At 27.5% G+C, this 26,105-nt stretch overlaps 1 long non-coding RNA gene across 1 annotated transcript; it reads left to right on the plus strand.

The window, feature by feature from the left end:
• The first annotated feature begins 260 nt into the window (after positions 1 to 260).
• Positions 261 to 24,873, plus strand: LOC145270979 (uncharacterized). The gene is made up of 2 exons (XR_013865642.1): positions 261 to 545; positions 23,282 to 24,873. It is a non-coding gene; the product is annotated as an uncharacterized LOC145270979 (long non-coding RNA).
• The last annotated feature ends 1,232 nt before the right edge of the window (positions 24,874 to 26,105 follow it).

A 26,105-nucleotide genomic window follows, 5' to 3' on the forward strand; every position in this document is an offset into this window, starting at 1 on the left:
TTGTCAATTTTTAATATGATGATTATTTGGATTATTCGAACTACTGTTCTCCTCTTGGATGTTTACAATAGTTCGACTAATCCAAATAATAATGAAATGTTCAGTCTTTAAAAACTCATTTTTGATCTTAATATATATTATCTTTTAATGTATTGGACACGCAAAAGAGAAATTTACCAAAGAAATACCCAAAGTATTGACAAGTATAATCTAAACTTGATAAGAAACAGTTCGGCGGTCTAAGTAACGGACATTTTTACACGAGGAACGAAATAATGATTACACCGCTTTACGATGACCTAAATCTTTAGCAGTGGATTTTCTCTTTAAATAATTTCACGTTTAAATCGTGTTTTTCATATTCAAATTTTGATTCTTTTATATTTTCAAATATTTCATTCCTTAATGAATTGGACACACAAAACAAAAGTTGTATTCATCGACTAAAGAGATCCTAAAACATCAAAATAAATTTTATGTTTTGAACACAAAAGAACAAAGAATTTAACTCGAATTTTATTCGCATTGAATTCCTGGAATGAAAGGTAAGTTTCTTCTTTTTTGTTTACAATTCCATTAAATAACTTTTAAAATTAACTTAAATGTTAAATTACATTTATTTATTTATTTTGCAATCTAATAAAAATATTGGTTCTATATGTTTCATAGAAGACGTGAATAAAAGTATGAATTTGCGATTAAAAAATCTAAAAATCTATTATTTTTTCAACGAAAGAGTAAAAAACAAAATCCCCGAATAAGAATTGTAAATGACCCCCCCCCTATTTTTATATGAAACCAAATATAAGAAATTTAAGGAAACCAACAACGATATTTTTACGGTATCTTTCATTTAGTAAATTGTTTGGTAAAATTTCGAAATCACAAACAATGATCACTAACTGACCATAAAGTGGGTGCTCACTTTACATGGAATTTATATAGGAAAGTAATAACCCATTCTAAAATCTTAAATATTTATTATTTTTAAATTCCTTCTTTGCAGATGTATTTTAAAGCTTCGCAGATGTATTTTTAAGGCCGTTGAAAGTTGATTTAAATAGGAAAGTTATCCCACATTCTAAAACCTTTAATATTTATTATTATTTTTTATTTGTTTCTTTGCAGACTTCTTGAAACGTACAAAAATATATAGAGTTTGAATTTTTATTGTGTAAACTATGCTGGGTTAGAATCTAAAGATTTAGCAAAATATTTTTGTTGTTGTTGTTGTTGTTGTTGTTGTTGTTGTTGTTATTATTATTATTATTATTATTATTATAATTATTATTATTATTATTATTATTATCTGAGTAGCATTCTGGGTTCTGCATTCAAACATCAAGTCATTCAATAATAAAAATAATTCTCAAGACACAACAAAAAATAATCATTAAATCAATATTTACTTTTTAAAATTACAAAAACAGGAAAAGTACCAAGTACCCATGTGCGCTTATTTTTCTGAGCCATTCGTAGGGTCAAACCACTAATTTGCTTCATCTGGTCTGGTATAACTTCTTCATATAATTAGATTTTATTGAAAACAAGCTGTTACTGGTCGCATTATTAAATTGCTAAAAATTTAATTTTGAGTATTTTCTGTCTTCTTCATAGAATTAGATTTCATTCAAAACAAGCTGTTACTTGTCGCATGATTAAATTGCTTAAAATTTAGATTTGAGTATTTTCTGTCTTCTTCATAGAATTAGATTTTATATAAAACAAGTTGTTAATGGTCGCATGATTAAATTGCTTAACATTTAGTTTTGAGTATTTTCTGTCTTCATAGAATTAGATTTTATTGAAAACAAGCTGTTACTGGTCGCATGATTAAATTGCTTAAAATTTAGTTTTGAGTATTTTCTGTCTTCTTCATAGAATTAGATTTTATTGAAAACAAGCTATTACTGCTCGCATGATTAAATTGCTTAAAATTTAATTTTGAGTATTTTCTGTCTTCTTCATAGAATTAGATTTCATTCAAAACAAGCTGTTACTTGTCGCATGATTAAATTGCTTAAAATTTAATTTTGAGTATTTTCTGTCTTCTTCATAGAATTAGATTTTATATGAAAACAAGTTGTTAATGGTCGCATGATTAAATTGCTTAACATTTAGTTTTGAGTATTTTCTGTCTTCATAGAATTAGATTTTATTGAAAACAAGCTGTTACTGGTCGCATGATTAAATTGCTTAAAATTTAGTTTTGAGTATTTTCTGTCTTCTTCATAGAATTAGATTTTATTGAAAAGAAGCTGTTACTGGTCGCATGATTAAATTGCTTACAATTTTATTTTGAGTATTTTCTGTCTTCTTCATAGAATTAGATTTTATATGAAAACAAGTTGTTAATGGTCGCATGATTAAATTACTTAACATTTAGTTTTGAGTATTTTCTGTCTTCTTCATAGAATTAGATTTTATTGAAAACAAGCTGTTACTGGTCGCATGATTAAATTGCTTAAAATTAAGATTTGAGTATTTTCTGTCTTCTTCATAGAATTAGATTTTATTGAAAACAAGCTGTTACTGCTCGCATGATTAAATTGCTACAAATTTAGTTTTTAGTATTTTCTGTCTTCCTCATAGAATAAGATTTTATTCAAAACAAGCTGTTACTAGTAGCAGGATAAAATTGCTTAAAATTTTATTTTTAGTATTTTCTGTCTTCTTCATAGAATTAGATTTTATTGAAAATAAGTTATTAATGGTCGCATGATTAAATTGCTTAAAATTTAATTTTGAGTATTTTCTGTCTTCCTCATAGAATAAGATTTTATTGAACACAAGCTGTTTATGGTCGCATGATTAAATTGCTTAAAATTTAATTTTGAGTATTTTCTGTCTTCATAGAATAAGATTTTATTGAAAACAAGTTGTTAATTGCCGCATGATTAAATTGCTACAAATTTAGTTTTGAGTATTTTCTGTCTTCTTCATAGAATTAGATTTTATTGAAAACAAGCTGTTACTGGTCGCATGATTAAATTGCTTAAAATTTAATTTTGAGTATTTTCTGTCTTCTCCATAGAATTAGATTTTATTGAAAACAAGTTGTTAATGGTCGCATGATTAAATTGCTTAAAATTTAGTTTTGAGTATTTTCTGTCTTCTTCATAGAATTAGATTTTATTGAAAACAAGCTTTTACTGGTCGCATAATTAAATTGCTTAAAATTTAATTTTGAGTATTTTCTGTCTTCTTCATAGAATTAGATTTTATTGAAAACAAGCTGTTACTGGTCGCATTATTAAATTGCTTAAAATTTTATTTTGAGTATTTTCTGTCTTCATAGAATTAGATTATATTGAAAACAAGCTGTTATTGGTCGCATGATTAAATTGCTTAAAATTTAGTTTTGAGTATTTTCTGTCTTCTTCATAGAATTAGATTTTATTGAAAACAAGCTGTTACTGGTCGCATGATTAAATTGCTTACAATTTTATTTTTAGTATTTTCTGTCTTCTTCATAGAATTAGATTTTATATGAAAACAAGTTGTTAATGGTCGCATGATTAAATTACTTAACATTTAGTTTTGAGTATTTTCTGTCTTCTTCATAGAATTAGATTTTATTGAAAACAAGCTTTTACTGGTAGCAGGATAAAATTGCTTAAAATTTAATTTTTAGTATTTTCTGTCTTCTTCATAGAATTAGATTTTATATGAAAACAAGTTGTTAATGGTCGCATGATTAAATTACTTAACATTTAGTTTTGAGTATTTTCTGTCTTCTTCATAGAATTAGATTTTATTGAAAACAAGCTTTTACTGGTAGCAGGATAAAATTGCTTAAAATTCAATTTTGAGTATTTTCTGTCTTCTTCATAGAATTAGATTTTATTGAAAATAAGTTGTTAATGGTCGCATGATTAAATTGCTTAAAATTTAATTTTGAGTATTTTCTGTCTTCCTCATAGAATTAGATTTTATTGAAAACAAGCTCTTAATGGTCGCATGATTAAATTGCTTAAAATTTAATTTTGAGTATTTTCTGTCTTCATAGAATTAGATTTTATTGAAAACAAGTTGTTAATGGCCGCATGATTAAATTGCTACAAATTAGGTTTGAGTATTTTCTGTCTTCTTCATAGAATTAGATTTTATTGAAAACAAGCTGTTACTGGTCGCATGATTAAATTGCTTAAAATTTAGATTTGAGTATTTTCTGTCTTCTTCATCGAATTAGATTTTATTGAAAACAAGCTGTTACTGCTCGCATGATTAAATTGCTACAAATTTAGTTTTCAGTATTTTCTGTCTTCTTCATAGAATTAGATTTTATTGAAAACAAGCTGTTACTGCTAACATGATTAAATTGCTTAAAATTTAATTTTGAGTATTTTCTGTCTTCTCCATAGAATTAGATTTTATTGAAAACAAGTTGTTAATGGTTGCATGATTAAATTGCTTAAAATTTAATTTTGAGTATTTTCTGTCTTCTTCATAGAATTAGATTTTATTGAAAACAAGCTGTTACTGCTCGCATGATTAAATTGCTTAAAATTTTGTTTTGAGTATTTTCTGTCTTCTTCATAGAATTAGATTTTATTGAAAACAAGCTTTTACTGGTCGCATGATTAAATTGCTTAAAATTTAATTTTGAGTATTTTCTGTCTTCTTCATAGAATTAGATTTTATTGAAAACAAGCTGTTACTGGTCGCATGATTAAATTGCTTAAAATTTAGTTTTGAGTATTTTCTGTCTTCTTCATAGAATTAGATTTTATTGAAAAGAAGCTGTTACTGGTCGCATGATTAAATTGCTTACAATTTTATTTTGAGTATTTTCTGTCTTCTTCATAGAATTAGATTTTATATGAAAACAAGTTGTTAATGGTCGCATGATTAAATTACTTAACATTTAGTTTTGAGTATTTTCTGTCTTCTTCATAGAATTAGATTTTATTGAAAATAAGTTATTAATGGTCGCATGATTAAATTGCTTAAAATTTAATTTTGAGTATTTTCTGTCTTCCTCATAGAATAAGATTTTATTGAACACAAGCTGTTAATGGTCGCATGATTAAATTGCTTAAAATTTAATTTTGAGTATTTTCTGTCTTCATAGAATAAGATTTTATTGAAAACAAGTTGTTAATTGCCGCATGATTAAATTGCTACAAATTTAGTTTTGAGTATTTTCTGTCTTCTTCATAGAATTAGATTTTATTGAAAACAAGCTGTTACTGGTCGCATGATTAAATTGCTTAAAATTTAATTTTGAGTATTTTCTGTCTTCTCCATAGAATTAGATTTTATTGAAAACAAGTTGTTAATGGTCGCATGATTAAATTGCTTAAAATTTAATTTTGAGTATTTTCTGTCTTCTTCATAGAATTAGATTTTATTGAAAACAAGCTGTTACTGCTCGCATGATTAAATTGCTTAAAATTTAGTTTTGAGTATTTTCTGTCTTCTTCATAGAATTAGATTTTATTGAAAACAAGTTGTTAATGGTCGCATGATTAAATTGCTTAAAATTTAATTTTGAGTATTTTCTGTCTTCTTCATAGAATTAGATTTTATTGAAAACAAGCTGTTACTGCTCGCATGATTAAATTGCTTAAAATTTAGTTTTGAGTATTTTCTGTCTTCTTCATAGAATTAGATTTTATTGAAAACAAGCTTTTACTGGTCGCATAATTAAATTGCTTAAAATTTAATTTTGAGTATTTTCTGTCTTCATAGAATTAGATTTTATTGAAAACAAGCTGTTACTGGTCGCATTATTAAATTGCTTAAAATTTAATTTTGAGTATTTTCTGTCTTCATAGAATTAGATTATATTGAAAACAAGCTGTTATTGGTCGCATGATTAAATTGCTTAAAATTTAGTTTTGAGTATTTTCTGTCTTCTTCATAGAATTAGATTTTATTGAAAACAAGCTGTTACTGGTCGCATGATTAAATTGCTTACAATTTTATTTTTAGTATTTTCTGTCTTCTTCATAGAATTAGATTTTATATGAAAACAAGTTGTTAATGGTCGCATGATTAAATTACTTAACATTTAGTTTTGAGTATTTTCTGTCTTCTTCATAGAATTAGATTTTATTGAAAACAAGCTTTTACTGGTAGCAGGATAAAATTGCTTAAAATTTTATTTTTAGTATTTTCTGTCTTCTTCATAGAATTAGATTTTATTGAAAATAAGTTGTTAATGGTCGCATGATTAAATTGCTTAAAATTTAATTTTGAGTATTTTCTGTCTTCCTCATAGAATTAGATTTTATTGAAAACAAGCTCTTAATGGTCGCATGATTAAATTGCTTTAAATTTAGATTTGAGTATTTTCTGTCTTCATAGAATTAGATTTTATTGAAAACAAGTTGTTAATGGCCGCATGATTAAATTGCTACAAATTTAGTTTTGAGTATTTTCTGTCTTCTTCATAGAATTAGATTTTATTGAAAACAAGCTGTTACTGGTCGCATGATTAAATTGCTTAAAATTTAGATTTGAGTATTTTCTGTCTTCTTCATCGAATTAGATTTTATTGAAAACAAGCTGTTACTGCTCGCATGATTAAATTGCTACAAATTTAGTTTTCAGTATTTTCTGTCTTCTTCATAGAATTAGATTTTATTGAAAACAAGCTGTTACTGCTAACATGATTAAATTGCTTAAAATTTAATTTTGAGTATTTTCTGTCTTCTTCATAGAATTAGATTTTATTGAAAACAAGTTGTTAATGGTTGCATGATCAAATTGCTTAAAATTTAATTTTGAGTATTTTCTGTCTTCTTCATAGAATTAGATTTTATTGAAAACAAGCTGTTACTGCTCGCATGATTAAATTGCTTAAAATTTAGTTTTGAGTATTTTCTGTCTTCTTCATAGAATTAGATTTTATTGAAAACAAGCTTTTACTGGTCGCATGATTAAATTGCTTAAAATTTAATTTTGAGTATTTTCTGTCTTCTTCATAGAATTAGATTTTATTGAAAACAAGCTGTTACTGGTCGCATGATTAAATTGCTTAAAATTTAGTTTTGAGTATTTTCTGTCTTCTTCATAGAATTAGATTTTATTGAAAAGAAGCTGTTACTGGTCGCATGATTAAATTGCTTACAATTTTATTTTGAGTATTTTCTGTCTTCTTCATAGAATTAGATTTTATATGAAAACAAGTTGTTAATGGTCGCATGATTAAATTACTTAACATTTAGTTTTGAGTATTTTCTGTCTTCTTCATAGAATTAGATTTTATTGAAAATAAGTTATTAATGGTCGCATGATTAAATTGCTTAAAATTTAATTTTGAGTATTTTCTGTCTTCCTCATAGAATAAGATTTTATTGAACACAAGCTGTTAATGGTCGCATGATTAAATTGCTTAAAATTTAATTTTGAGTATTTTCTGTCTTCATAGAATAAGATTTTATTGAAAATAAGTTGTTAATTGCCGCATGATTAAATTGCTTAAAATTTAGTTTTGAGTATTTTCTGTCTTCTTCATAGAATTAGATTTTATTGAAAACAAGCTGTTACTGGTCGCATGATTAAATTGCTTAAAATTTAATTTTGAGTATTTTCTGTCTTCTCCATAGAATTAGATTTTATTGAAAACAAGTTGTTAATGGTCGCATGATTAAATTGCTTAAAATTTAATTTTGAGTATTTTCTGTCTTCTTCATAGAATTAGATTTTATTGAAAACAAGCTGTTACTGCTCGCATGATTAAATTGCTTAAAATTTAGTTTTGAGTATTTTCTGTCTTCTTCATAGAATTAGATTTTATTGAAAACAAGCTTTTACTGGTCGCATAATTAAATTGCTTAAAATTTAATTTTGAGTATTTTCTGTCTTCATAGAATTAGATTTTATTGAAAACAAGCTGTTACTGGTCGCATTATTAAATTGCTTAAAATTTAATTTTGAGTATTTTCTGTCTTCATAGAATTAGATTATATTGAAAACAAGCTGTTATTGGTCGCATGATTAAATTGCTTAAAATTTAGTTTTGAGTATTTTCTGTCTTCTTCATAGAATTAGATTTTATTGAAAACAAGCTGTTACTGGTCGCATGATTAAATTGCTTACAATTTTATTTTTAGTATTTTCTGTCTTCTTCATAGAATTAGATTTTATATGAAAACAAGTTGTTAATGGTCGCATGATTAAATTACTTAACATTTAGTTTTGAGTATTTTCTGTCTTCTTCATAGAATTAGATTTTATTGAAAACAAGCTTTTACTGGTAGCAGGATAAAATTGCTTAAAATTTTATTTTTAGTATTTTCTGTCTTCTTCATAGAATTAGATTTTATTGAAAATAAGTTGTTAATGGTCGCATGATTAAATTGCTTAAAATTTAATTTTGAGTATTTTCTGTCTTCCTCATAGAATTAGATTTTATTGAAAACAAGCTCTTAATGGTCGCATGATTAAATTGCTTAAAATTTAATTTTGAGTATTTTCTGTCTTCATAGAATTAGATTTTATTGAAAACAAGTTGTTAATGGCCGCATGATTAAATTGCTACAAATTTAGTTTTGAGTATTTTCTGTCTTCTTCATAGAATTAGATTTTATTGAAAACAAGCTGTTACTGGTCGCATGATTAAATTGCTTAAAATTTAGATTTGAGTATTTTCTGTCTTCTTCATCGAATTAGATTTTATTGAAAACAAGCTGTTACTGCTCGCATGATTAAATTGCTACAAATTTAGTTTTCAGTATTTTCTGTCTTCTTCATAGAATTAGATTTTATTGAAAACAAGCTGTTACTGCTAACATGATTAAATTGCTTAAAATTCAATTTTGAGTATTTTCTGTCTTCTTCATAGAATTAGATTTTATTGAAAACAAGTTGTTAATGGTTGCATGATTAAATTGCTTAAAATTTAATTTTGAGTATTTTCTGTCTTCTTCATAGAATTAGATTTTATTGAAAACAAGCTGTTACTGCTCGCATGATTAAATTGCTTAAAATTTAGTTTTGAGTATTTTCTGTCTTCTTCATAGAATTAGATTTTATTGAAAACAAGCTTTTACTGGTCGCATGATTAAATTGCTTAAAATTTTATTTTTAGTATTTTCTGTCTTCTTCATAGAATTAGATTTTATTGAAAACAAGCTGTTACTGGTCGCATTATTAAATTGCTTTAAATTTAATTTTGAGTATTTTCTGTCTTCATAGAATTAGATTTTATTGAAAACAAGCTGTTACTGGTCGCATGATTAAATTGCTTAAAATTTAATTTTGAGTATTTTCTGTCTTCATAGAATTAGATTTTATTGAAAACAAGTTGTTAATGGCCGCATGATTAAATTGCTACAAATTTAGTTTTGAGTATTTTCTGTCTTCTTCATAGAATTAGATTTTATTGAAAACAAGTTGTTAATGGCCGCATGATTAAATTGCTACAAATTTAGTTTTGAGTATTTTCTGTCTTCTTCATAGAATTAGATTTTATTGAAAACAAGCTGTTACTGGTCGCATGATTAAATTGCTACAAATTTAGTTTTGAGTATTTTCTGTCTTCTTCATAGAATTAGATTTTATTGAAAACAAGTTGTTAATGGTCGCATGATTTAATTGCTTAAAATTTAATTTTGAGTATTTTCTGTCTTCTTCATAGAATTAGATTTTATTCAAAACAAGCTGTTACTGGTAGCAGGATAAAATTGCTTAAAATTTTATTTTTAGTATTTTCTGTCTTCTTCATAGAATTAGATTTTATTGAAAACAAGCTCTTAATGGTCGCATGATTAAATTGCTTAAAATTTAATTTTGAGTATTTTCTGTCTTCATAGAATTAGAATTTATTGAAAACAAGTTGTTAATGGCCGCATGATTTAATTGCTACAAATTTAGTTTTGAGTATTTTCTGTCTTCTTCATAGAATTAGATTTTATTGAAAACAAGCTGTTACTGGTCGCATGATTAAATTGCTTAAAATTTAGATTTGAGTATTTTCTGTCTTCTTACTAGAATTAGATTTTATTGAAATCAAGCTGTTACTGCTCGCATGATTAAATTGCTACAAATTTAGTTTTCAGTATTTTCTGTCTTCTTCATAGAATTAGATTTTATTAAAAACAATCTGTTACTGCTAACATGATTAAATTGCTTAAAATTCAATATTGAGTATTTTCTGTCTTCTTCATAGAATTAGATTTTATTGAAAACAAGTTGTTAATGGTTGCATGATTAAATTGCTTAAAATTTAATTTTGAGTATTTTCTGTCTTCTTCATAGAATTAGATTTTATTGAAAACAAGCTGTTACTGCTCGCATGATTAAATTGCTTAAAATTTAGTTTTGAGTATTTTCTGTCTTCTTCATAGAATTAGATTTTATTGAAAACAAGCTTTTACTGGTCGCATGATTAAATTGCTAAAAATTTTATTTTTAGTATTTTCTGTCTTCTTCATAGAATTAGATTTTATTGAAAACAAGCTGTTACTGGTCGCATTATTAAATTGCTTAAAATTTAATTTTGAGTATTTTCTGTCTTCATAGAATTAGATTTTATTGAAAACAAGCTGTTACTGGTCGCATGATTAAATTGCTTAAAATTTAGTTTTGAGTATTTTCTGTCTTCATAGAATTAGATTTTATTGAAAACAAGTTGTTAATGGCCGCATGATTAAATTGCTACACATTTAGTTTTGAGTATTTTCTGTCTTCCTCATAGAATTAGATTTTATTGAAAACAAGCTGTTACTGGTCGCATGATTAAATTGCTTAAAATTTAGATTTGAGTATTTTCTGTCTTCTTCATAGAATTAGATTTTATTGAAAACAAGCTGTTACTGCTCGCATGATTAAATTGCTACAAATTTAGTTTTTAGTATTTTCTGTCTTCTTCATAGAATTAGATTTTATTTAAAACAAGCTGTTACTGCTCGCATGATTAAATTGCTTAAAATTTAATTTTGAGTATGTTCTGTCTTCTTCATAGAATTAGATTTTATTGAAAACAAGTTGTTAATGGTCGCATGATTTAATTGTTTAAAATTTAATTTTGAGTATTTTCTGTCTTCTTCATAGAATTAGATTTTATTCAAAACAAGCTGTTACTGGTAGCAGGATAAAATTGCTTAAAATTTAATTTTGAGTATTTTCTGTCTTCTTCATAGAATTAGATTTTATTGAAAATAAGTTGTTAATGGTCGCATGATTAAATTGCTTAAAATTTAATTTTGAGTATTTTCTGTCTTCTTCATCGAATTAGATTTTATTGAAAACAAGCTGTTACTGCTCGCATGATTAAATTGCTTACAATTTTATTTTTAGTATTTTCTGTCTTCTTCATAGAATTAGATTTTATATGAAAACAAGTTGTTAATGGTCGCATGATTAAATTACTTAACATTTAGTTTTGAGTATTTTCTGTCTTCTTCATAGAATTAGATTTCATTGAAAACAAGATGTTACTGGTCGCATGATTAAATTGCTTACAATTTAATTGTGTGTATTTTCTGTCTTCTTCATAGAATTAGATTTTATAGAAAACAAGTTGTTAATGGTCGCATGATTAAATTGCTTAAAATTTAATTTTGAGTATTTTCTGTCTTCCTCATAGAATTAGATTTTATTCAAAACAAGCTGTTAATGGTCGCATGATTAAATTGCTTTAAATTTTATTTTGAGTATTTTCTGTCTTCATAGAATTAGATTTTATTGAACACAAGTTGTTAATGGCCGCATGATTAAATTGCTTAAAATTTAATTTTGAGTATTTTCTGTCTTCTTCATAGAATTAGATTTTATTGAAAACAAGCTGGCTGTTACTGGTCGCATGATTAAATTGCTTAAAATTTAGTTTTTAGTATTTACTGTCTTCGGCATAGAATTAGATTTTATTGAAAACAAGCTGCTACAGCTAACATGATTAAATTGCTAAATATTTAATTTTTTAGTATTTTCTATCTTCTTTATAGAATTAGATTTTATTGAAAATAAGTTGTTAATGGTCGCATTATTAAATTGCTTAAAATTTAATTTTGAGTATTTTCTGTCTTCTTCATAGAATTAGATTTTATTGAAAACAAGCTGTTACTGCTCGCATGATTAAATTGCTTAAAATTTAGTTTTGAGTATTTTCTGTCTTCTTCATAGAATTAGATTTTATTGAAAACAAGCTGTTACTGGTCGCATTATTAAATTGCTTAAAATTTAATTTTGAGTATTTTCTGTCTTCATAGAATTAGATTTTATTGAAAACAAACTGTTACTGGTCGCAGGATTAAATTGCTACAAATTTAGTTTTGAGTATTTTCTGTCAGCTTCATAGAATTAGATTTTATTGAAAACAAGCTGATACTGGTCGCATGATTAAATTGCTTAAAATTTAGTTTTGCGTATTTTTTGTCTTCTTCATAGAATTAGATTTTATTGAAAACAAGCTGTTAATGGTCGAATGATTAAATTGCTTAAAATTTAATTTTGAGTATTTTCTGTCTTCTTCATAGAATTAGATTTTATTGAAAACAAGTTGTTACCGGTCGCATGATATAATTGCTTAAAATTTAATTTTGAGTATTTTCTGTCTTATTCATAGAATTAGATTTTATTGAAAACAAGCTGATACTGGTCGCAGGATTAAATTGCTTAATTTTAGTTTTGAGTATATTCTGTCTTCTTCATAGAATTAGATTTTATTGAAAACAAGCTGTTACTGGTCGCATGATTAAATTGCTTAAAATTTAATTTTGAGTATTTTCTGTCTTCTTCATAGAATTAGATTTTATTGAAAACAAGTTGTTAATGGCCGCATGATTAAATTGCTACAAATTTAATTTTGAGTATTTTCTGTCTTCTTCATAGAATTAGATTTTATTCAAAACATCTGTTACTGGTCGCATGATTAAATTGCTTAAAATTTAGTTTTGAGTATTTTCTGTCTTCTTCATAGAATTAGATTTTATTAAAAAAAAAGCTGTTACTGCTAACATGATTAAATTGCTTAAAATTTAGTTTTGAGTATTTTCTGTCTTCTTCATAGAATTAGATTTTATTGAAGACAAGTTGTTAATGGTCGCATGATTAAATTGCTTAAAATTTAGTTTTGAGTATTTTCTGTCTTCTTCATAGAATTAGATTTTATTGAAAACAAGCTGTTACTGGTTGCATGATTAAATTGCTTAAAATTTAGTTTTGAGTATTTTCTGTCTTCTTCATAGAATTTGATTTTATTGAAAACAAGCTGTTACTGGTCGCATGATTAAATTGCTTAAAATTTAGTTTTGAGTATTTTCTGTCTTCATAGAATTAGATTTTATTCAAAACATCTGTTACTGGTCGCATGATTAAATTGCTTAAAATTTAGTTTGTAGTATTTTCTGTCTTCTTCATAGAATTAGATTTTATTAAAAACAAGCTGTTACTGCTAACATGATTAAATTGCTTAAAATTTAGATTTGAGTATTTTCTGTCTTCTTCATAGAATTAGATTTCATTGAAAACAAGCTGTTTATGGTCGCAGGATTAAATTGCTTAAAATTTAATTTTGAGTATTTTCTGTCTTCTTCATAGAATTAGATTTTATATGAAAACAAGTTGTTAATGGTCGCATGATTAAATTGCTTAACATTTAGTTTTGAGTATTTTCTGTCTTCATAGAATTAGATTTTATTGAAAACAAGCTGTTACTGGTCGCATGATTAAATTGCTTAAAATTTAATTTTGAGTATTTTCTGTCTTCTTCATAGAATTAGATTTTATTGAAAACAAGCTATTACTGCTCGCATGATTAAATTGCTTAAAATTTAATTTTGAGTATTTTCTGTCTTCTTCATAGAATTAGATTTCATTCAAAACAAGCTGTTTCTTGTCGCATGATTAAATTGCTTAAAATTTAATTTTGAGTATTTTCTGTCTTCTTCATAGAATTAGATTGTATATGAAAACAAGTTGTTAATGGCCGCATGATTAAATTGCTACAAATTTAGTTTTGAGTATTTTCTGTCTTCTTCATAGAATTAGATTTTTTTGAAAACAAGCTGTTACTGGTCGCATGATTAAATTGCTTAAAATTTAGATTTGAGTATTTTCTGTCTTCTTCATAGAATTAGATTTTATTGAAAACAAGCTGTTACTGCTCGCATGATTAAATTGCTACAAATTTAGTTTTTAGTATTTTCTGTCTTCTTCATAGAATTAGATTTTATTAAAAACAAGCTGTTACTGCTAACATGATTAAATTGCTGAAAATTTTATTTTGAGTATTTTCTGTCTTCTTCATAGAATTAGATTTTATTGAAAACAAGTTGTTAATGGTTGCATGATTAAATTGCTTTAAATTAAATTTTGAGTATTTTCTGTCTTCTTCATAGAATTAGATTTTATTCAAAACAAGTTGTTAATGGTAGCATGATTAAATTGCTTAAAATTTAATTTTGAGTATTTTCTTTCTTCTTCATAGAATTAGATTTTATTCAAAACAAGTTGTTACTTGTCGCATGATTAAATTGCTTAAAATTTAATTTTGAGTATTTTCTTTCTTCTTCATAGAATTAGATTTTATTCAAAACAAGTTGTTACTTGTCGCATGATTAAATTGCTTAAAATTTAATTTTGAGTATTTTCTTTCTTCTTCATAGAATTAGATTTTATTCAAAACAAGTTGTTACTTGTCGCATGATTAAATTGCTTAAAATTTAGTTTTAAGTATTTTCTGTCTTCTTCATAGAATTAGATTTTATTGAAAACAAGTTGTTAATTGTCGCATGATTAAATTGCTTAAAATTTAATTTTGAGTATTTTCTTTCTTCTTCATAGAATTAGATTTTATTGAAAACAAGCTGTTACTGGTCGCATGATTAAATTGCTTAAAATTTAATTTTGAGTATTTTCTGTCTTCTTCATAGAATTAGATTTTATTGAAAACAAGCTGTTACTGGTCGCATTATTTAATTGCTTAAAATTTAGTTTTGAGTATTTTCTGTCTTCTTCATAGAATTAGATTTTATTGAAAACAAGCTGTTACTGCTCGCATGATTAAATTGCTTAAAATTTAGTCGAGTTGCTCCAATCTGTTTCTCTTTTGACTTCTTTTTTTACATAGATGTTAGGAGAGTCCTCTTGACTAACTTCAACTAGGCCAGCATTCGCCCATGTATGGAGTATTGCTGTCATATTTGGGCTGGTGCATCTGCTAGTAGTCTCTCGTTCCTAGACAAGGTTCAAAAGAGAGTCGCCAATCTGATAAGCTCTAAACACGCATCTAAGCTTCAGCCTCTGTCCCATCGACGATATTTTGCATCCCTCTGCCTGTTCTACAAGTATTTATGTTGAATGCTCTGGCGAACTGCAGACAATCTCGAGAAACCAGACAGGTAGCTAAATCCCACCCCCCACACAGTAGAGATCCCTAGATGTAAAAGATCTTTCTACTCTGCTGGACTTTTAAATTGCATTCCAGGTCCTTGCTTCCCCAACTGTACTGACATGCGGATGTTCAAGTGTAATGTGAACCGACATCTTGCTGCAAAAATCTCTACATAGTACCCCAGTAGTTGTTGCCCCTGATAGTAGCCCCCTACAATGAACGGTACATTTCTTTTTATCTCCAATACTTGTGTATTCTATTAAAATTCACCTTTTACATTTTTGTGCCTTTTTCATGATCGGCTGAAAAAACTTCAGTGAAACTTTTATTATATTTTCCTTCCCAGTAATTAAGGTTTTGACAAAAACTTATTCATAGAAACAATAGAATTATTACAAAACATCTGTTCCCAAAACAGTTCTATGATTGTTAACAAGAAGACGTTGTATTACCGATAAATTTCACATTAGTGATTAATTCACCTTCACAATTTTTTCTCGATTGGGCTGTTTTGCAAGACTTTTGTATCATAGGTTTATTTAATTTGTAGTGTTATTTAATTTGTATGTTTATTTAATTTGTAGGTTTATTTAATTTCCGTCCAAATTTATTCCGTGCCCAGTCATTGTGATGGGTGTTTTTCAAGAGTTTAGTATCATAGCTTTATTTAATTTCTAGTGTAATTTAATTTCATTCAAAATTTATTCCCGGCCCAGTTATCGTGTTGGGTGGTTTGACAGAGTTTACTATCATAGGTTTATTTAATTTGTAGTGTTATTTAATTTCCTTCCAAATTTATTCCTAGCACAGTCATCGTGTTGGGTGTTTTGCAAGAGTTTAGTATCATAGGTTTATTTTATTTGTAGTGTAATTTAATTTCCGTCCAAATTTATTCCCGGTCCAGTCATCGTGTTTGGTGTTTCGCAAGAGTTTAGTGTGATAGGTTTATTTAATTTGTAGTGTAATTTAATTTCCGTCCAAATTTATTCCCGGTCCAGTCATCGTGTTTGGTGTTTTGCAAGAGTTTAGTGTGATAGGTTTATTTAATTTGTAATGTAATTTAATTTCTGTCCAAATTTATTCCCGGTCCAGTCATCGTGTTTGGTGTTTCGCAAGAGTTTAGTGTGATAGGTTTATTTAATTTGTAATGTAATTTAATTTCCGTCCAAATTTATTCCCGGCCCAGTCATTGTGTTGGGGGTATTGCAAGGGTTTAGTATCATAGGTCTATTTAATTTTTAATGATATTTAATTTCCATCCAAATTTATTCCCGGCCCAGTCATCGTGTTGGGTGTTTTGCAAGAGTTTAGTATGATATATTTATTTAATTTGTAGTGTTATTAGATTCCCATCCAAATTAATTCTCGGCCCAATCATCGTGTTGGGTGTTTTACAAGAGTTTAGTATCCTAGGTTTATTTAATGTATAGTGTTATTCAATTTCCTTCAAAATTTTTTCCCAAACAGTTACTGTGTTTGGTGTTTTGCAAGAGTTTAGTATCATAAGTTTATTTAATTTGTAGTGTTATTTAATTCCCATCCAAATTCATTCCAGATGCAGTCCTCGTGTTGGGTGTTTTTCAAGGGTTAAGCATCTTGTGTTTATTTAATTTGTAGTCTTGTTTAATTCCCATCCAAATTTATTCCTGGCCCAGTCACCGTGTTGGGTGTCTTGCAAGAGTTTAGTATCATATGTTTATTTAATTTGTAGTGTGTTTTAATTTCCTTCAAAATTTATTCCCAGCCAAGTCATTGTGTTGGGTGTGTTGCAAGAGTTTAGTATCATAGGTTTATTTAATTCTAATCCAAATTAATCGCAGCCTTGTCATCGTATTAGGGGTTTTGCAAGAGTTTAGTATAATAGGTTTATTTAATTTGTAGTGTTATTTAATTCCCATCCAAATTTACTCTCTGCCAAGTCATCGTGTTGGGTGTTTTGCAAGAGTTTAGTATCATAGGTTTATTTAACTCCGATCCAATGTATTCCCGGCACAGTCATCGTGTTGTGTTTTACGAGAGTTTAGTATAATAGGTTTATTTAATTTGTAGTTTTATTTAATTACCATCCAAATTTATTTCCGGCCCAGTCATCATGTTGGGTGTTTTTCAAGAGTTTTGTATCATTGGTTTATTTAATTTTTAGTGTGATATAATTCCCATCAAAATTTATTCCTGGCCCAGTCACCATGTTGGGTGTTTTGCAAGACTTTAGTGTCATAGGTTTATTTAATTTGTAGTGTTATTTAATTCCCATCCAAATTTATTCCTGGCCCAGTCATCGTACTGGGTGTTTTGCAAGAGTTTAGTATCATAGGTTTATTTTATTTGTAGTGTAATTTAATTTCCGTCCAAATTTATTCCCGGTCCAGTCATCGTGTTTGGTGTTTCGCAAGAGTTTAGTGCGATAGGTTTATTTAATTTGTAGTGTAATTTAATTTCCGTCCAAATTTATTCCCGGTCCAGTCATCGTGTTTGGTGTTTTGCAAGAGTTTAGTGTGATAGGTTTGTTTAATTTGTAGTGTTATTTAATTCACATCCAAATTTATTCCCGACCAAGTCATCGCATTGGGGGTTTTGCAAGAGTTTAGTATCATAGGTTTATTAATTTGTAGTGTTATTGAAAACCAATCCAAATTTATTCCCGACCCAGTCATCGTGTTGGGTTTTTTGCAAGAGTTAAGCATCATAGATTTATTTAATTTGTAGATTTATTTAATTTCCTTCCAAATTTATTCCCGGCCCAGTCATCGTGTTGGGTGTTTTGCAAGAGTTAAGCATCATAGATTTATTTAATTTGTAGTGTTATTTAATTCGCATCCAAATTTATTCCCGGCCCAGTCATCATATTGGGGGTTTTGCAAGAGTGGAGTATTATAGGTTTATTTTATTTGTAGTGTTATATAATTCCCATCAAAATTTATTCCTGACCAAGTCATCGTGTTGGGTGTTTTGCAAGAGTTTAGTATCATAGGTTTTTTTAATTTGTAGAATTATTTTATTTCCATCCAAATGTACTCCCGGCCCAGTCATCGTGTTGGGTGTTTTGCAAGAGTTTAGTATCATAGGTTTATTTAATTTTTAGTGTGACACAATTTCCATCCAAATTTATTCCTGGCCCAGTCACCATGTTGGGTGTTTTGCAAGAGTTTAGTATCATAGGTTTATTTAATTTGTAGTGTTATTTAATTCCCATCCAAATTTATTCCTGGCCCAGTCATCATATTGGGGGTTTTGCAAGAGTTTAGTATCATAAGTTTATTTAATTTGTAATGTTATTTAATTCTGATCCAAATGTATTCCTTGCCCAGTCATCATGTTGGGTGTTTTGCAGTAGTTTAGTATACTAGTTTTTTTTTGTATTTGTAGTGTTTTTTAATTCCCATCCAAATTTATTACCGGCCCAGTTATCGTATTGGGGGTTTTGCAAGAGTTTAGTATCATAGGTTTATTTAATTTGTAGTGTTATTTAATTCCCATGAAAATGTATTCCCGGTCCAGTCATCATGTTTGGTGTTTTGCAAGAGTTTAGTGTCATAGGTTTATTTAATTTGTAGAGTTATTTAATTCCCATCCAAATTTTTTCAAGGCCCAGTCATAGTGTTGGGTGTTTTGCAAAAGTTTAGTATCATAGGTTTATTTAATTTGTTGTGTTATTTAATTCCCATCCAAATTTATTCCCGGCCCCGTCATCGTGTAAGCTGTTTGGGAAGAGTTTAGTATAATAGGTTTACTTAATTTGTAGTGTAATTTAATTTCTTTCAAATTGATTCCCGCCCCAGTCATCGTGTTTGGTGTTTTGATAGGTTTATTTAATTTGTAGTGTTATTAGATTCCCATCCAAATTAATTCCCGGCCCAGTCATCGTGTTGGGTGTTTTGCAACAGTGTAGTATAATTGATTTATTTATTTTGTAGTGTTATTTGATGTCCATCCAAATTTATTCCCGGCCCAGTCATCGTGTTGGGTGTTTTGCAAGAGTTTAGTATGCTAGGTTTATTTAATGTGTAGTGTTATTCAATTTCCTTCAAAATTTATTTCCGGCACAGTTACTGTGTTTGGTGTTTTGCAAGAGTTTAATATCATAAGTTTATTAAATATGTAGTGTTATTTAATTCCCATCCAAATTCATTCCAGACGCAGTCCTCGTGTTTGGTGTTTTTCAAGGGTTAAGCATCCTGTGTTTATTTAATTTTTAGTGTTGTTTCATTCCCATTTAAATTGATTCCCAGGCCAGTCACCGTGTTGGGGGTTTGTGAAGAGTTTAGTATCATATGTTTATTAAATTTGTCGTGTTATTTAATTCCCATCCAAATTTATTCCTGGCCCAGATATCGTGTTGGTTGTTTTGCAAGAGTTTAGTATCATAGGTTTATTTTATTTGTAGTGTTATTTAATTCCCATCCAAATTCATTCACGGCCCAGTCATTTGATTGGGTTTTTGCAAGAGATTAGTATCATAGCTTTATTTAATTTGTAGCTTTATTTAATTTGTAGTGTTATCAAATTCCAATAATAATTTATTCCCGGCCCAGTCATCGTGTTGGGTTTTTGCAAGAGTCAAGTATCATAGGTTTATTTAATTTATACTGTTATTTAATTTCAATCCAAATTTATTTCCAGAGGTAAGTATCATAGGTTTATTTAGTTTGTAGTGTTATTTAATTTCAATCCAAATTTATTCCCGACAAAGTCATCGTGTTGGGTGTTTTCCAAGAGTTTAGTATCACAGCTTTATTTAATTCCCATCCAACCTATGATATTAAACTCTTGCAAAACACCCCCACATGATGACTGGGCCGGGAATACATTTATATGGGTATTAAATTACACTACAAATTTAATAAACCGATGATACTAAACAGTTGCCAAAAACCCTACACGATGACTAGGCCGGGAATACATTCGGATGGGAATTAAATAACACTACGAATAAAATAAACCTATTATACTAAACTCTTGCTGTTGCGTGTTGGATGTTTTGCAAGAGTTTAGTATTATAGGTTTATTTAATTTGTAATTTTATTTAATTCCCAACCAAATTTATTCCCGCCGCAGTAATCGTGTTGGATGTTTTGCAAGAGTTTAGTGTCATAGGTTTTTTTAATTTGTAGTGTTATTTAATTCCCATCCAAATTTAGTCCTGGCCCAGTCATTGTGTTGGGTGTTTTCCAAGAGTTTAGTATCATAGGTTTATTTAAATTGTAGATTTATTTTATTTCCATCCAAATGTATGCCCGGCCCAGTCACCATGTTGGGTGTTTTGCAAGAGTTTAGTATCATAGGGTAATTTAATTTGTATCCAAATTTTTTCCTGGCCCAGTCATCCTGTTTGGTGTTTTTCAAGAGTTTAGTATCATAGGTTTATTTAATTGTAGTGTTATTTAATTCCCATCCAAATTTATTCCGGGCCCAGTCATCGTGTTGGATGTTTTGCGAGAGTTTAGTGTCATAGGTTTTTTTAATTTGTAGTGTTATTTTATTCCCATCCAAATTTATACCTGGCCCAGTCATCATGTTTTGTGTTTTGCAAAAGTTTAGTGTCATAGGTTTATTTAATTTGTAGCGTGATTTAATTCCCATCCAAATTTTTTCCCGGCCCAGCCATCGTGTGGGGTGTTTTGCAAGAGGTTAGTATCATAAGTGTTTTTAATTTGTAATGTTATTTAATGTGCCATCCCAATTTATTCCCTGCCCAGTCATCGTGTTGGGGGTTTAGCAAGAGTTTAGTATCATAGGTTTATTTAATTTGTAGTGTTATTTAATTCCCATCCAAATTTATTCCCGGCCCAGTCATTGTGTTTGGTGTTTTGCAAGAGTTTGGTACCATTGGGTTTTTTTCATTTGTAGTGTTATTTTATTCCCATCCAAATGTATTCCCGGTCCTGTCATCGTGTTTGGTGTTTTGCAAGAATTTAATATCATAGGTGTATTACTTTCATACTGAGTATAAATGTTTTATATAATGTGTTAATCCATTTATATAATTGTATAATTTTGTATGCAAATGATTAAATGTTTTAATTCATTTATATAATTTTATAATTTTACATGCAAATGATTAAAAGTTTTTATCCATTTATATAATTGTATCATTTAATATGCAAATGATAAAATGTTTTAATTCATTTACATAGTTTTATAATTTTTATGCAAATGATTAAATGTTTTTATTCATTTATATAATTGTATAATTTTATATGTAAATGATTGGATTTTTTAATTCATTCATATAATTGTATAATTTAGTATGCAAATGATTAAAAGTTGTAATCATTTATATAATTGTACAATTGTATATGCAAATGATTAAATGTTTTAAATCGTTTATATAATTGTTTAATTTTATATGTAAATGAGTAAATGTTTTAATTAATTTATATAATTGTATAATTTTGTATGCAAATGATTGAATGTTTTAATCATTTATATAATTGTTCAATTTTATATGTAAATGATTAAATGGTCCAATTCATTTATATAATCGTATGATTTTATATGTAAATTATTTAGTGTTTTAATTCATTTGTATAATGGTATAATTTTATATGTAAATGATTAATTTTTTAATTCATTTATATAATTGTATGATTTTATATGTAAATGATTAATTTTTTTAATTCATTAATATTATTGTATAATTGTATAATTTTATATGTAAATGATTAATTTTTTTAATTCATTAATATAATTGTATAATTGTATATTCAAATGATTAAAGGTTTTAATTCAGTCATATAATTGTAAAATTTTATATGCAAATGATTAAATGTGTGTATGTAAAAAATACTCCATAATATGTGTGTAAATGGTTTAGGTAAAGAATGTATAGATCAAACAGAAAATTCGGCATAGGATTTTTAAGTATCATCTTATCAAAAGAAATCAGTTGTACGAGTATTCCTCATTAAAAAAGCATTTAAAGGAATTTTAAGTATTAGGGAAGATTAAAATAAGTTTATTATACATTTATGTTGATACGATTTAAATGGCACACTGTGAGTAGGAAACGATGGATTAATTTCTCCCAAGAGATTTAAAGTTATAATGCACTCCTTAATTATAAGGAAGTTTTTGTATTCAAATTTGTTAATGCTTTCTAAGCTCAGCTCGACGTATGACCTTAAACCCCTTTATTTTATTATATTACGGACACTTTATTTTAATATAATTACTGACACTTTATTTTAATATAATTACTGACACAGCATTGACTTTCAACCAAATGCTGGTTGATAGCAGCGTCTCCACTTGAAGAGGAAGGGAGACGCAAATCTTATCCTTCCTTTTTTAATTTAAATGGATGGTCCTGCTTTATCCAGATCTCTAAATACATGAAAGCACGTCCCACAAAATCAGCTTCACATTTGAATTTAAACTGATAAACAACATTACCGCAGTTAACATAAAACACACTGACTTTGCGCAAAAGACAGGTAGGTCTAATAGTATACACCAAACCTAAGGAAACAAGTTATAATCATACTAACAATGTGTTTTTCAATTATATATTTTTCCCAAAAATTAATTTGAAATAAAGAATACATTTTAAAGCATAATCATTTTGATGATTTGAAATCTTCATTTTTTAATAAGATCTTCTGGATAAGCATTTTAATGAATATTTTCCTGATCCTATCTCTTTTATGAGTTAAGTCTGCTAGGTGTATAACTCCTGAGATCTATATGAATCAAATTATGAATTAAACCAGGCTTTCGTTATTTGGGTAGAAAACGTTCACAAAAGTTTTTTATGTAAATGATAGCGACAGTCAAAAGAATGAATCAAATCTCAGTTTGAAATTCTCATTCAAAGTAAAACGTATTAACGTGTCATAACGAATACCATGTAAACGGAGAAAATTTTTATTCAAATAATTAAAACGTAAAAGAATGAATCAATTCAGAGTCTGGATGTTAATGAAATATTTTACAATTTAAGATAAAACAAACTGAATGCAAATACTAAAAAAATTGAATTTCATTTTTTATTTGCAGATATTCATGGTTGAACAATTTTGCTGAAGTTAAACTGATCATTATTTGCTAAACGTTTACTGATTAAAAGATGTATTTGAACTGATCATTATTTTTATAAGCATTTACTGGTGAAAAGATGTATTGGATCTGATTATTCTTTCTAAACAGTTACTGACGAAAAGAGGTATTTGAACTGATCATTATTTTTATAAACGTTTACTGGTGAAAAGACGTATTTGAACTGATCATTATTTTTATAAACATTTACTGGTGAAAAGATGTATTTGAACTGATCATTATTTTTATAAACATTTACTGGTGAAAAGACGTATTTGAACTGATCATTATTTTTATAAACATTTACTGGTGAAAAGACGTATTTGAACTGATCATTATTTTTATAAACATTTACTGGTGAAAAGACGTATTTGAACTGATCATTATTTTTATAAACATTTACTGGTGCTAAGATGTATTCTTGTGAAATATGTGAATATTCTTGTTCTGATGAATCAGATTTAATAACACATACTAGAACTCACAGTGCAGATATTCTTGTGAAATATGTGAATATAATTGTTCAAATAAAACAAATTTAGTAATACATATAATAACTCACAGTGCAGAAGATGCAAATTCACGTGAAATACGTGAATATACTTGTTCTGATGAATCAGATTTAGTGACACATATGAAAACTCGCACAGAGAAAAAGACATATATATGTGAAGTGTGTGATTATTCTAGTTCTGGAAAATCAGATTTAAAGTCACATATGAAAATTCACACTGGCGAGAAAACATATTCTTGTGAAGTGTGTGGATATTCTTTCTCTAGGAAATCAGATTTAATGGAGCATACTAAAACTCACAATGGCGAAAAACCATATACTTGTAATATGTGTGAATATTCCTTTTCGTGGAAATCACAGTTAGTTATTCATATGAGAACTCACACTAAAGAAAAGCCATATTCTTGTAGAATGTGTGATTATTCTTTTGCTCGAAAGTCACATTTAGTGACACATATGAGAACTCACAGTGGTGAAAGGCCATATTCTTGTAAAATATGTGATTATTCTTTTACTCGAAAGTCACATTTAGTGAGACATATGAGAACTCACAGTGGTGAAAAGCCATATTCTTGTAAAATATGTGATTATTCTTTTACTCAAAAATCAAATTTAGTGACACATATGAGAACTCACAGTGGTGAAAAGCCATATTATTGTAAAATATGTGATTATTCATGTTCTCACAAGTCAAATTTAGTGCAACATATGAGAACTCACAGTGGTGGAAAGCCATATACCTGTAAAATATGTGATTTTTCTTGTTCTAATAAATCAAATTTAGTGATACATATGAGAACTCACAGTGGGGAAAAGAAATAGTCTTGTATATCGTGAATATTCTATTTCTAAAAACTCAACTTTAGTGAGACATATGAGGACTTGCACTTCTACAAGTCGATCAAATCAAAAATAATTTTACGACATAAAGAATAAGGAAAACTTTTCCCAAAATAATTGGAATAAGATCCAAAGCAGAGTTCATGCACTCTACAATAAAACAACTAAGAGTAACACCATGGATAACTGGATAAATAAATTTTAAAAAACATAAAAAAAACTTTTTCCACAAATTGATTCAGCATTAAATTTTATGAAATAATTGCATAAAAAATAACCAATTTAAACACAACTCTTTGTTATCTAAGGATATTTTTTCAGAAAAAAACATTAATTTTACATATTCAAAACCATATAAGTTTAACATGTCCAAAAATGTATTAGTTTAACATATCCAAAAACATTAGTTTAACTTATCTAAAAAAATATTAGTTTAACATATTAAACCATATTAGCTTAACAACAGATATTAGTTGAACATATCCAGAAAACATATTAGTTTAACATATTTAAAAAACATATTAGTTTAACATATCCAAAAACATATTAGTTTAACATATCCAAAAACATATTTGTTTAACATATCCTGAAAACATATTAGTTTAACATATCCTAAAAACATATTAGTTTAACATATTCCAAAAGCATATTGGTTTAACATATCCTAAAAACATATTAGTTTAACATATCCTAAAAACATATTAGTTTAACATATTCTAAAAGCATATTGGTTTAACATATCCTAAAAACATATTAGTTTAACATATCCTAAAAACATATTAGTTTAACATATTCCAAAAGCATATTGTTTTAACATATCCTAAAAACATATTAGTTTAACATATCTTAAAATAATGCTGAAAAGAAGTTCATTGCAATGATGTACGAGGAACACATAAAACCTTCATTTCCGAAATTTGTAAAAATATATAAAAACCGATATTTTTTTAAGTTATAGATTTTTTTAGTAAAATCAACTTTCTTAATAAAGGATAATCTTAAAATACTTCCATACAAGTATACACTTCATTCCTACATACACACCACCAATAAGATTATGTAATAAGACAGTCAAACAAATAATGTTATAAAAATGTCTGCTGCGAACCAAAACAAAACAGTCGGCAAAAACCACCAATAATATCTATTGCAGAAAACTGGCCATTTATGCAAACCTACACCAATAATTTCTATTGGAAAAAACTGGACGCATATGACAACCAACACCAATAATTTCCAGATGCAAAAAAAAACTGGACATATATGACAACCAACACAAATCATTTCCAGATGCAAAAAAAAAACTGAACGTATATGACAACCAACACCAATAATTTCTATTGCAAAAAACTGGACGCATACGACAACCAACACCAATAATTTCAAGATGCAAAAAAAAACTGAACGTATATGACAACCAACACCAATAAT

This window comes from Euprymna scolopes, chromosome 46, assembly GCF_053919585.1.
Source record: "Euprymna scolopes isolate OS-2025 chromosome 46, ASM5391958v1, whole genome shotgun sequence".
Classification (NCBI taxonomy): domain Eukaryota; kingdom Metazoa; phylum Mollusca; class Cephalopoda; order Sepiida; family Sepiolidae; genus Euprymna; species Euprymna scolopes.